Raw genomic sequence first — 12,093 nt, 5'->3', positions numbered from 1 at the left:
TACCAAAACCTACCATGTCTACTTATCTCACAAGAGCTACCATTCCTTAATCCCAGCCATCTTATTGAGTTCACTTGTTCTATTCCTAGAATAACTAGAACATCTAATTTCTACTAAGTGCTTCCTTTGTAATAATGGCATATTTTTATTACTAAAGGCACTTAAATGAGCAGGCACCCAACACAATTTGGCCACTATACCCAAACACTCTATAGACCATATATAATCAAACATACAGTATCTCCATTAATAAGTCTTGCATACACATGCAACAAGATCTAAGGTTCTTCAGTACTGCTGCAGAATATAAGCAAATGACTATTCTATCTTGTTTAACTTCTTTACTCCGTCCTAATAGCTATTATGCTTCTGTGTTTAATACTAGGGGGCTTCGCCCCCTGCTCACTTCGCTCACCAACCCCCCAGGCCTGCGCTACACGCCAGCCACATCACATCTCTGCCACTCACGTATGTGGATTTCACTTTGACCAAACAACAAATCTTAATTCTTACAGATACGCCTCTTCATTGGGAAGAAACTACTTTTGGCAACACGAATTAGACAATCTACAAGTCTCCGACTTAAAGTTTAAATCTGAACAATATATACGATCTCTTTTCGCTGTTCCGTTATTTCACGGAGTAATAATTTTCATTTGTTTGGGCTAACGCAATCTTTACTATCTTTTTTTGAGACTTTGGAATTTTAGTACTTTTATTATCTCTAACCTGCTCTGTATGTGTATCGCACCAATGTTTAGGAAACCTCTTTATGACATTCTACTTTGTCATCTACTCTTTGTCTTATTTCTCGCCCCGGGCATGGTTAAATCACTTGGCACATAGTCTTGTCTCATGGGACTTGAAAGTATCTCTCTGAAAAAGTCACGTCTCGTCTCAGGTTTTTTTTATATAATAGAGAGAAATGTCTATTACCAAGTCTCTCCCCATCCACCCCCAATTCTCTTCAGTAATTTAAATAATCACTAATTTCACCAACCCATCACACCTTCAATCCCTCAACATCTGCCAAATTGTTATTCAAACCACCCTTAAACCTTCATTTTAATCTTTCCCCTTACAAATTCATCTTGTCTCCTTTGCAATACAAACAGCTTTTCCATTACCCAAGACCCCAACATAGGTAGGTATACAAACAAAACTGGACCACTATACCTTTATAAAAACTGCAACATAGAAAATGCATTCAGTGGCAACTCATAATGACAGGAGGACTTTAGACTAAGCATTATCCATTATGACCAGCTCCATCACCACAATCCAATTAATTTATGCAATTCTCTCAGCTGCATATGCCTATAGAGTGCCACTGATATGCCCAAACAGGGGAACCATGAAACACACTAACTCAGCCATTTACTGAAGACCAATCAGTATATCTGTTGCTTATAAACTTTTGTCACGCTTGGGTCTTTTTGGGGGTATGATTAGCTTCGCAGCTCACACTTTATACTCCTCCCTCTCTTATGATCAACACCATCCTTCAACAAATGAAAATAGATTTAATGCAATGGAGTGTGCCATGAAGAAAAACGTCAGACAGCAGCACAATTAGGCAAAAAATGGGACCACCAATACTCCTACTTATTATCCATGCAAAGTTTAAAGAAACTGGAATCCCAGTAATTCACAAAATTCTGAATGAGAACAATATTCCATTTCACAATCCTGCAGATATATGTCCATTGTGTACAACACGATCTTTAACATCTTAACTTCAGAGGCATCTCAACTTTGTAATGCATTTATAGGTATAATTTGAAAAGATCTGCAGGAGAATCTTAAAGCAGAAAGCTGTATCACATCTAACCTCATCAAAACTGTTTGAACTGCTTCTCTATGTGCAATATAGCCATAATTTTAAATTTGATCTAATTAGGGTGCAATACATTGTCAAATTTTTCTAGAAGATGCCCAATCATATCCAGCCACAGAACTCAGTTATTAACTATCTTACTTTTATCCTTAAAAAAATCTTACAGTACATGGATTGTGGATTCCATATAGGGAAGAGGTTCAGAATCTGACAGAATGGTGCAACACCAACAACCTGGTCTTAAATACCAAAAAGACCAAAGAAGTTATTCTGGACTTTAGGACCACTAAAAAGACCAATCACAGTCCGATAACAATCAATGCAGATGCTGTGGAGAGGGTTTCCAGCTTTAAGTTTCTAGGAGTCATCTCAGAGGACCTGTCCTGGGCTGACAACAACTTGCCTATAATAGGCAAAGCACAACAACACCTTTATTTTCTCAGGAAGCTAAGGAGAGCTGACCTCCCCCAGAAGCTGCTGGTTAATTTCTATAGATGCACTATAGAGAGCATTTTAACTAACTGCATGATGGCCTGGTACAACAGCTGCACCAAGGCTGCTAAAGAAGCCCTGCAGCGGGTCGTAAAAACAGCAGAGGCCATTATAGGGACTGAACTGCCATCACTCGAACTCTCGTATAAGACTTGCTGTGTGAGAAGTTCCAAAAACATTCTCAAGGACAAAACTCACCCTGGAAATTCTTTGTTTGAGCTCCTTCCGTCAGGCAGACGCTTTAGGTCAATCCATGTACGCACAAACAGACTAAAAAATAGCTTTTTCCCATCTGCCATAAACTTTCCGAACTCTGAATCTCCTCAGTCTGAGACCATTTTTAATTGAACATGTGTAATAAGCTATATTGGTAATGTGCAATATACTAATGTAATACAATATACTGTAGAATATGTAATGTACTATTCATTAACAGGTGCAATAACAATTTATGCTGCTGTACTTTGAGCAATAATAATAATTTGCTCTGGTTACTTGATCACTTAACACTGTATATGACATATTTGGAATTATTTGACTTTTCTTTAAATGCACCTCGGGGTTGTCACAAAAAGTAATTTCGTTGTGTTACACAATGACAAGAAAGTGCTTGAACTTGAACTAAATACCTAAAAGGTAGAGACATTAGATAAAACCTCCACATACAAATATAGCTGTTACAGCCAAAGCCCGAAATCGGCCAAAGTGGGAAGTGTCCGGTCAAATCGGGAAATGGCCAATGTCGTTGTAAATAGACCAGCCAATGTCCAATCAGTTTGCAAAATAGCATGGGGCAATCAGCCAAAGTCGGAAGAAAAAGGGCATGAGTAGATTTTGGTGGGTCTGTATAATTTCATACTTTATACAATCTGTTTACTTTATGAATATCCATCATCACTTGTTACAACAAGATGAACTTTTATGGCATTTCAAATTCGAATTGCACAACAGTTTCTTATTTCTACATTTGCAGCGATTTGTTGCACACTTAGTAATGCAATTGCCTGTTTTAGCCTGTTTAACATCCTCTATAAAAGTGCAATATCTGTCTCTTGTGAGGATCGCGCTATTATTTGCTTATTCTTGCAGCAACATATTCAAAGTATCCGAGAACTTGATTTTCATATCAAATGCTGATTCCGCATTTACATGTACACCAACTTCACCCGGCATATTAGTCCCGTCAGAAGTAGCTATGGGACAGCCTATGGAATATGAATAATTAAAATGGACATACCATTACATGGGAAACAGCCGGAAGTGAAAGATGTGCTGTCTACCAGACGGTCTTACATCAACACATCAAATTTTGACCAGGGATTTCCAGCCACTTTGCGAAATGGCCATCCAAAGTAGCATATACACTGGTCATTTCTAGTAATCAGACTTTGGCCACACCTTTTGGCCAAAATGCAAAATGGCCGGCCAATTCGAGAACTGGCAGAATTTCGTGTTTTGGCCGTAATATATACACTTTTAAAAAAGCATCATCAGATATTAAAAGTAAGTCCTAATATGATGACCATATTTCCATCTCCGGTAATGCTTACTGCACAACATGCTTTATATCACTGCCTCTTACTTATAGCCCCAGCATCTTCACACAAAGCCATGGCTAATGCAGGACTACATTTCTCAAATATTGCTGAGCATAATTTAAAACAAGATTAAGAATACACTGTAGATAAAGTTAATTAGCATATATGAATTTCACCCAAAACCCTTCCTCAACCTGAACAAAAATATCTATATAATCTATGAAAAGTCACTTGATCCAATTTAAATAACAGACTACCCATAATGTGTCACACTTTAAATGTCTAGTGTCAGAAACTCAACTCAGAGTCATGGAAAGGTTTGGGGCAGCCACCCGTATAATTGATTTCCTGGCTGCAAACTTGAGCAAGTAAATACAGCACTGCTGTGCACAAAACCGAGTCCAAAACAGAACTGAGGGAATAGGGAAAAGGTGCAGACTTTTAAAGGGGAAGACAGGAAGTGAGATCATAGGGGTCGGGCTCATGAAGGTCTTCAGCCATTGGTTTGAGCCCAGATGTGACATCACAGGGGCCAGAGCCAGCAAGGTCTCCTTCCATAAGTTCGGTCCCGGAAGAGAGCCAGGAGCAATCTCCCGTGAATGGTCTACAGGAAAGGGAGAAAAAGTCAGTGCACTCTGCCCAGTATGCTTCAGAACTGCCCTTACTCAAGCCCTTTAGCTTCCTCCCATGCACACGTGTGTGACACTAGATAAAAAAACTAACTTTTTACTTTAAAAAGCTTCTTATATCACTTAAACGTACAAATGCATTAAATGTTGACCTGCCTATTCAAAAACCCACACTGAAAAATTTCTCAACCCTTTCTTTTTGGAAAATGTCAAGTTGTAACTATCATCATGTCCTCACAGGTGGCACAGTGGTAGTGCTGCTGCTTTGCAGTAAGGAGACTGTGGAAGATTGTGGGGTCGCTTCCTGGTTTCTCCCTGGGTGGATAGCGCTTTGAGTACTGAGAAAAGCTCTATATAAATGTAATGAATTATTATTATTATTATCTTGCCCATCAACTAACAAACCACAGATGTAAGTGCAATATATTTGTAATAAAACTACCTGAAGGGATTGTCCGAGTTAACAAGAGGACAAATTATGGCTTTTAGCTATTCAGGAAGAACTTTCTTCCTTCATATCTCATTGCATATTTCTAGTAAAATAATTAATGCCACATACTGTACCATTAAATGCCTAATCGTTTCAAAGGAAATCATACTTAGTCCAAGCTCTGTATTCTTAGCATTGTTAAATACTAAATCAAGGTCAATTTGAATGAATTCATCATGGCCTAAAGAACTAAAAAGTGCAAGACAATATACAGTACAGCCTTAACTAAACAATCTGCTATTTTTTTTATGCTTCAAGCACCAGTTTTGGGGAAAAAAAAGCATTATAAAATTTCACAGTTCCACCCCTACGAATCCAGAATTTCACTGAAACATATTCATACTCGATAGGACTCAGAGAAACTTAATACACATGACTTTTCATATTCATGTCAGATTCCCAGTTCACTAACAGAATAAATTATTCACCTAGTAATAATGTTCATTTGTTTGCACTAATGCGATCTTTACTATCATTTTTTGGAGATTTTTGAATTTGAGTACTTTCATTATCTCTAGCCTGCTCTGCAAGTGTATTGTGCCAATGTTTTTAAATTCTTTACGACATTCTACTTTGTCATCTACTCTATCTTTTATTTCTGGCCCTGGGCGTGGTTAAATCTCTTGGCACAAAGTCTCATCTCGCGGGACATGAAAGAATCTCCCTGTAAATCTCATCCCAGGCTAAAAAGTCTTCTCTTGTCCCAGGATTTTTTTATATAAATAGAGAGATATACTGTAATAAATATATATATATTGTCGCAGATTGAGGCCCTTGCCATCCTCTTGAACCCTCTGACTCAACTCCAGACACCAGGTAAAAGTCCAAATATTACTTTTATTTAGACAATAATGTGCACAAAGCACCCTCCACTCCACAATATTCATAAATTAATAAACAAAACACTATAATCAATCCTCCACACTCCCAGACACTTCGCCACCCTTCCTCCCAGCTCAGCTCAGTGTCTGGGCTTTCCCATGAGTCCTTTATACACCTTGACCCGGAAGTGTTTCTCCCTTCTGTCCATGTGATCATGAACACTTCCGGGTTGGATAAAAAGCTCCTTTCTTCAACCCGGAAGCACGTCGTTTCCTCTTGTCACGTGATCATGACGCACCTCCGGGTTATAGGGCAAGTAAGAGTCCGGCAGTCTCCCCACAGCGACTCCTGGTGGTCCCCAAGGTATCCAGCAGGGCTGTGCATATAAACTACAAAGTCCATGAGGCCCTGCTGGAATTCGGGTAATGTCCACGCTGTTGGGAGAGCTCCATCTGGCGGCCTGGGGGTGAGGGCTGGAATATTTAGCCGGCCACACACCACAATATATATATATATATGTATATATATAGGAAGGAGATCTATATGTCCCCCGGGCCACAAGGGGGCAACCACCCTGGATAGCTAGGGGATCATGGGGAAGTAGCAGGGAGGCTCAAACCCGTGGCTACTGCCAGGGGGCACCCCAAACCTCATAAAGCCCGGGAGATCGACACTTCCACCACACCTGGGAAGGTGGAGGAAGGACCTTCCAGCAATGCCTGGAGTGCTTCCAGGTGTTCATGCGGCACTTCCACCACACTAGGAAGTGCCGCCGGAAGAACATCAGCGAGCACCTGCAGCACGTACGGGTGACTATAAAGGGGGCCACCTTCCTGCAGTTCGGGAGCAAGAGTCGGGAGCTGGAGGAAGCTACAGTGACGGAGGAAAGAAAGGCGGCCCACAGACATTGAAAGGCCCGAGTAAGGGTGATTGGTGTGGGGCACTGTGTGTGTGAAAAACTGTAAATAAACAGGTGTTTTATAGAAATAATGGTGTCAGTCTGATGGTGTTTGGGCTAGCTCTCACAATATTATATATCTTCTATCTACTGTATATCTATAGGAAATACATCTCTTCTCTGAACTCTTCTAAACCTAAAACAAGAGTTAAATTCTTCCCCATTTGTCAATAAACCTCAAGCATTCAAATGTTCTAACATAAAATGTCCATTTAAATTGAAATTATACCCATTTAGGATACTACACCACCCACAAGTAGACCAACTCACTTATTCTTTTATCCCAGGCCTTCCATAGGGTAGTAAATGCACTTGATCCACCATAATGCCTACATATTCACAGCATCTAGTACAATCTTCATTTTCCATTCCACCTGAATAGCCTCACACAAAGTTAGAAAATCTTACAATCAGCATATGTCTTGATACAGCACCTTTTTTATGGTCTCAGTCCAAATTCTAAATTCCTCAATATATTTTGACTCCTTCTCTTCAACCTAACATTTTCTACAGAAGAAATCTATTTTGATACCTGTACATAAATCTTTTTAATCTTAATGAGATTTACCACCAGGTAACTTACATATGTAGCATCATGTGTTTCTCTACAGTTACACTGCCTTATCTCAGATCCCTTTTCACATGTTTCATATTCATGATTACCCCCTATTTTGCACATCTTAATTTGCATTTACAATATGCTATGATAAGTCCAATATATGTGGTCCCCAGAATCAGAGTTTGACAGCCCAGGCCTAGACGCTACACTCTCAAAAGAAGCTGTCCGATTTCTAAGGGAACACCTGGCCTACAATTTTCAATACTTTTTTTAATCCTTGTCAAAGCACAGAAGAAATCTGAGCATATGAGACACATTCAACATGTCCTTCATCTCACTACTCTAAAACTAGAATGACAGAAACCATCACATAACTGAAAGCATGAATGAATGAACATTTTTTCTTAATACTGCTCTGTAATAATGGATTATAAACAGAAGTTCCAGAATGACAACCCATTTTTTTTTAACAATCTTCATACTGAAGACATAATAAATCATACTGACTACCTCGTACCTATTTCTTATCTAGTTTTTTATACTGGTACACAAATATTCTTCACCCCGATCCTTTCCTGAAGGTTTAAATCAACCACTGGCACAGGGGTCGTACCCAACAGAAAATAAGCCTCCATTTTTTCATTATCCATTCATTACCCATCCACTTAAAGAAAACTCGCTTGCAGTCTCAACATACAAGAATTAATCAAAAACTGACTCCACCATTACATTGGAATAATTCTCATAACCTTTTGCCTATTTTAAGATTACTGATCAGTCTAACAAGATACCATGGAGGCCAATGAGAAATCTAATTACAAGCAGCAGGATACTTACTGAATTATGAATCCTCTGCCAGTCTTAGAATTTATTGTAAGAATTATATATAACCATACTGAAATTCCTATCAGATTTCTACAATAACTGCCTTTGCCGAATATAAATTTTGCTTCAAGGACAATAACTTTCTAAAATTTTCTTTGTGATACAACCATAAATAGGAAATAATTCACAAAAAACTAAGAATGATAACAGTTATGATACAATCAATTAGTTTAATGTGTTAGACTAATTAATTAAGTAGTTGCAAAGGATTCTGCAAATAGAGATGTTTCGAGTAAAAGATTTCCTTAGCTTATTATAACTTCTGCCACCAAGTTACTTTACACGATCTGTAGTCCACAAAGGAACAATTCCTGCTCTTTCCTTTGTTTTTACTTGGTGATGTGGATTTAATTGCTTCTTTCTTAATTACATTAACTGAATTATTAAACATCCAGAATAAACAGTGTTACTGCCAATTAATTTAGCGAGTCCACATAAGTAGTTCTAGCCATGGCCTATTGTGTACTGTTCTAAAAAGATATCTTGAACAATTATCCTATTTATATAATTTACATACTTTAATAATAATTGTTATAGGGAAATGAACACCTTAAGTTATTATTTCAGCATTTTACATTCCAGTCACACCATGCAGCCCAATTACTGGATACAAAAGCTAAATAAATAGTGACGCAACCTTTTTCTGTACACATCAGACTGTATTCCTCCACCATCATTTAAACAAACCAGATTTAAATTATTTAGCATGCTTTATGGAAATTCTCCATTTCTGAACAGTACCCTCCCCTGGACAGATTATTTGTAATGAATCACCACAAAGTAGAAAAAGTCAGCTTACACTTGCAAAGAGTTTCTTTGCATCTTACGGTTCCAAAATTTCTCCTAAACCCTTGGGGCTCCTTGTAGTAGTTGGTCATCATCTTTTAATTTAACTCCGGTCTTAATTAAGCAAGTCATTATTTCCCAGGTACACTTCTTCAGGGTCAATCCAAAAATTGCAAAATATCTTTCAACATTTAATGTGTGTTCCACTTCTTGTTAATTTTAACAATTAAAATTCAAGTAAATGAAAAAACTCAGAAGAAAGAAAAAGCAATAGAAAAAGATGACAAAAAACAGTTAAGCATTTAAAGTGATAATAAAAATAGAAACTTATAGAAGTTTCTTATGAATATAATTCTCACTCTGTTGTGATTTTATGAAGTCAAAACAGGAGAAGAAAAGAAAAAAAACAAAGCTGATTAAAGAATAGGAGGCCAAATTACTCACTCACTGCTAAAGGGAATAGAACAAATACCTGTAGCCACAGGAGGTCCCCTCAAGGGCTGAACTTGAGAAGCTCCATCCTAAATTACAAAAATTAGCAAGTAATAATAGTCCTTTTGTGCTTCTGACAACAACCATATTTCTTTTCATGTAAACCATCTAGGCTTCAATCACTGTGCAAATTATCACTCTTTAATAAAAAGATACAAGTTTGAAAGTGTTGTATAATTAATTTTTTTTCTAGCACACTCACAGCCCTGCAAGATCAGTTGCAAATTAAAGTTGAGCCAAGCCTCTTTAACTCACAACATCTGGTAACTTTACATAAATTTTAAACTCTATACCACTAGCTACTATGCTTGTGGCTTTCTACTGCAGTTTTTCTTTTTAATATGTGTATTATTTAGTGTGAATGTGAATACATAATGTATAAATTTATAATACATAAAAATAAATTTAAATAAAATAATTTGACTGTATATTCCTGCTTAAATATTTAGCTACAACTCACATATGTTAGTTATGACTTTTCTTGCTTTCATGTTTTCTTTTTGTTTGTGCTGAAAGAACTCTTGTAGCAAAAGCCTTTCCATTTGTAAACACTTCCTTTAAATACCCAATAGGGAGCAACTGGAAAGTTCCATTGCTTTAGGGAAGACAAAACTCTACACTTATCAGAAAAAAACAGCCTTGTACCCAGAAAAAAAAAAGCAATTTCAACTTCCCTTATTTAAAAATAACATTAGTATTGATGCTTCTTTACATATGTCTAATACAGCAAAGTTAAATTTAAATGATTATTTTCCAAGGTTACTCCCTTATGTGGAAATGTGAATAGTATGGTCCAAAGCCAACTACATAAGCCCAAAAGAGCTATTGCTCAAGTTTGGCTTCCTGTCCTAGTGTGCCTCTCTCACAAGATGGTGGTCTTCTTCCAACATAGAAATTAGTAGCATCTCTCCATTCTAAAAAAAAGGTAAAACAATATCAGTATTTTCTTTTAATTATTTGTTGAAGTGTTACTCAATTATTGATGGCTTTTAATTCATGGTCTATAAACTATTGACAGTTTAAACAAACTCCAATGTTAACACCTGGAGGGTAGCACCTGTTATTCTATTACTTTGGGAAAACGTTTGCTTCATATATGCATTTATAAACAGTACAGTGGAACCCCGGTTTACAAGCAGCTCGGTATACAAGTAATTCGGTTTACGAGCCGCGATCCGAGCAAAATTTCTGCCCGGTGTACGAGGCTTGCCCGTTTTACGAGCCGAGCTCCGAAACGTCACTGCTAGTTTCCGCTTCGCCTTTCTTACCCGGAAACCTCTACCCCTTCTACCCAGAGCCATATCATACATATTGGGCATTAACCATGTCTTCAAAGAAGGTAGGAAGTGGAAAGGACAGCAGCAAGAAGAAAAGGATGCTGTCAGTCGAGTTGAAGCAGGAAATTATAGAAAAGCATGAGAGAGGTGTGCGTGTGATGGAACTCGCCAAAATTTACGACCGCAGTACGTCCACGATATGCACAATACTAAAGCAAAAGGAGACCATAAAGAGTGTAAAAGTAGCAAAAGGCATGACCGTAATTACACAGCAAAGGTCGGCTATCCACGAACAAATGGAAAACCTGCTGTTATTGTGGATAAAAGAGAAAGAGTTGGCAGGAGATATACTTACTGAAACAGTCATAAGCGAGAAAGCTCGCATCATTTACAATGACCTGAAGCAGAAAGAACCATCCACATCTACGGATGTAGTAGAACCAGAATTCAAGGCTAGTCATGGATGGTTCGACAGATTTAAGAAGCGATCAGGCATTCACTCTGTCGTAAGACATGGCGAGGCAGCAAGTGCAGACCAGAAGGCAGCTGGCGAGTTCATCACACGTTTCGCGCAGCTCATCGAGGCAGAATGTTACATCCCCCAGCAAGTTTTTAATTGCGACGAGACGGGGCTTTTTTGGAAGAAAATGCCCCGCAGGACGTACATCACAGCAGAGGAGACGAAGATGCCAGGACATAAGCCGATGAAGGACCGCCTCACCCTTGCATTGTGTGCAAATGCTAGCGGTGACTTTAAAGTGAAGCCACTGCTAGTCTATCATTCAGAGAATCCTCGAGCCTTTAAGACTCACAGGATTCTTAAAGAAAAACTGCAAGTGATGTGGCGCGCCAATCCAAAGGCATGGGTTACGCGGCAGTTCTTCATCGACTGGGTAAATCTCTGCTTTGGACCTGCGGTGAAGAAGTATCTTCAAGAAAACAAACTGCCTCTGCAAGCGTTACTCGTCCTCGACAATGCTCCAGCCCACCTGCCCGGTCTCCAAGACAACATCCGGGAAGAATATCAATTCATAAAAGTCCTCTACCTCCCACCCAACACGACTTCAATCCTGCAACCGATGGATCAGCAGGTCATTTCCAATTTCAAAAAAATCTACACGAAGCATCTGTTCAAACGATGCTTCGATGTGACAGAAAATATGGAGCTAACACTCCGAGAGTTTTGGAAAGAACATTTCAACATCGTGCAATGCCTACGCATGATTGACCTGGCGTGGAAAGAAGTGACCAGAAGAACACTGAATTCTGCATGGAAGAAGTTATGGCCTGATGCAGTTGCAGCAAGGGACTTTGAAGGATTTGGTCTT

This window comes from Erpetoichthys calabaricus, chromosome 2 (genome assembly GCF_900747795.2).
Source record: "Erpetoichthys calabaricus chromosome 2, fErpCal1.3, whole genome shotgun sequence".
Lineage (NCBI taxonomy): Eukaryota > Metazoa > Chordata > Cladistia > Polypteriformes > Polypteridae > Erpetoichthys > Erpetoichthys calabaricus.
Note: the sequence above shows the minus strand (reverse complement) of the source record.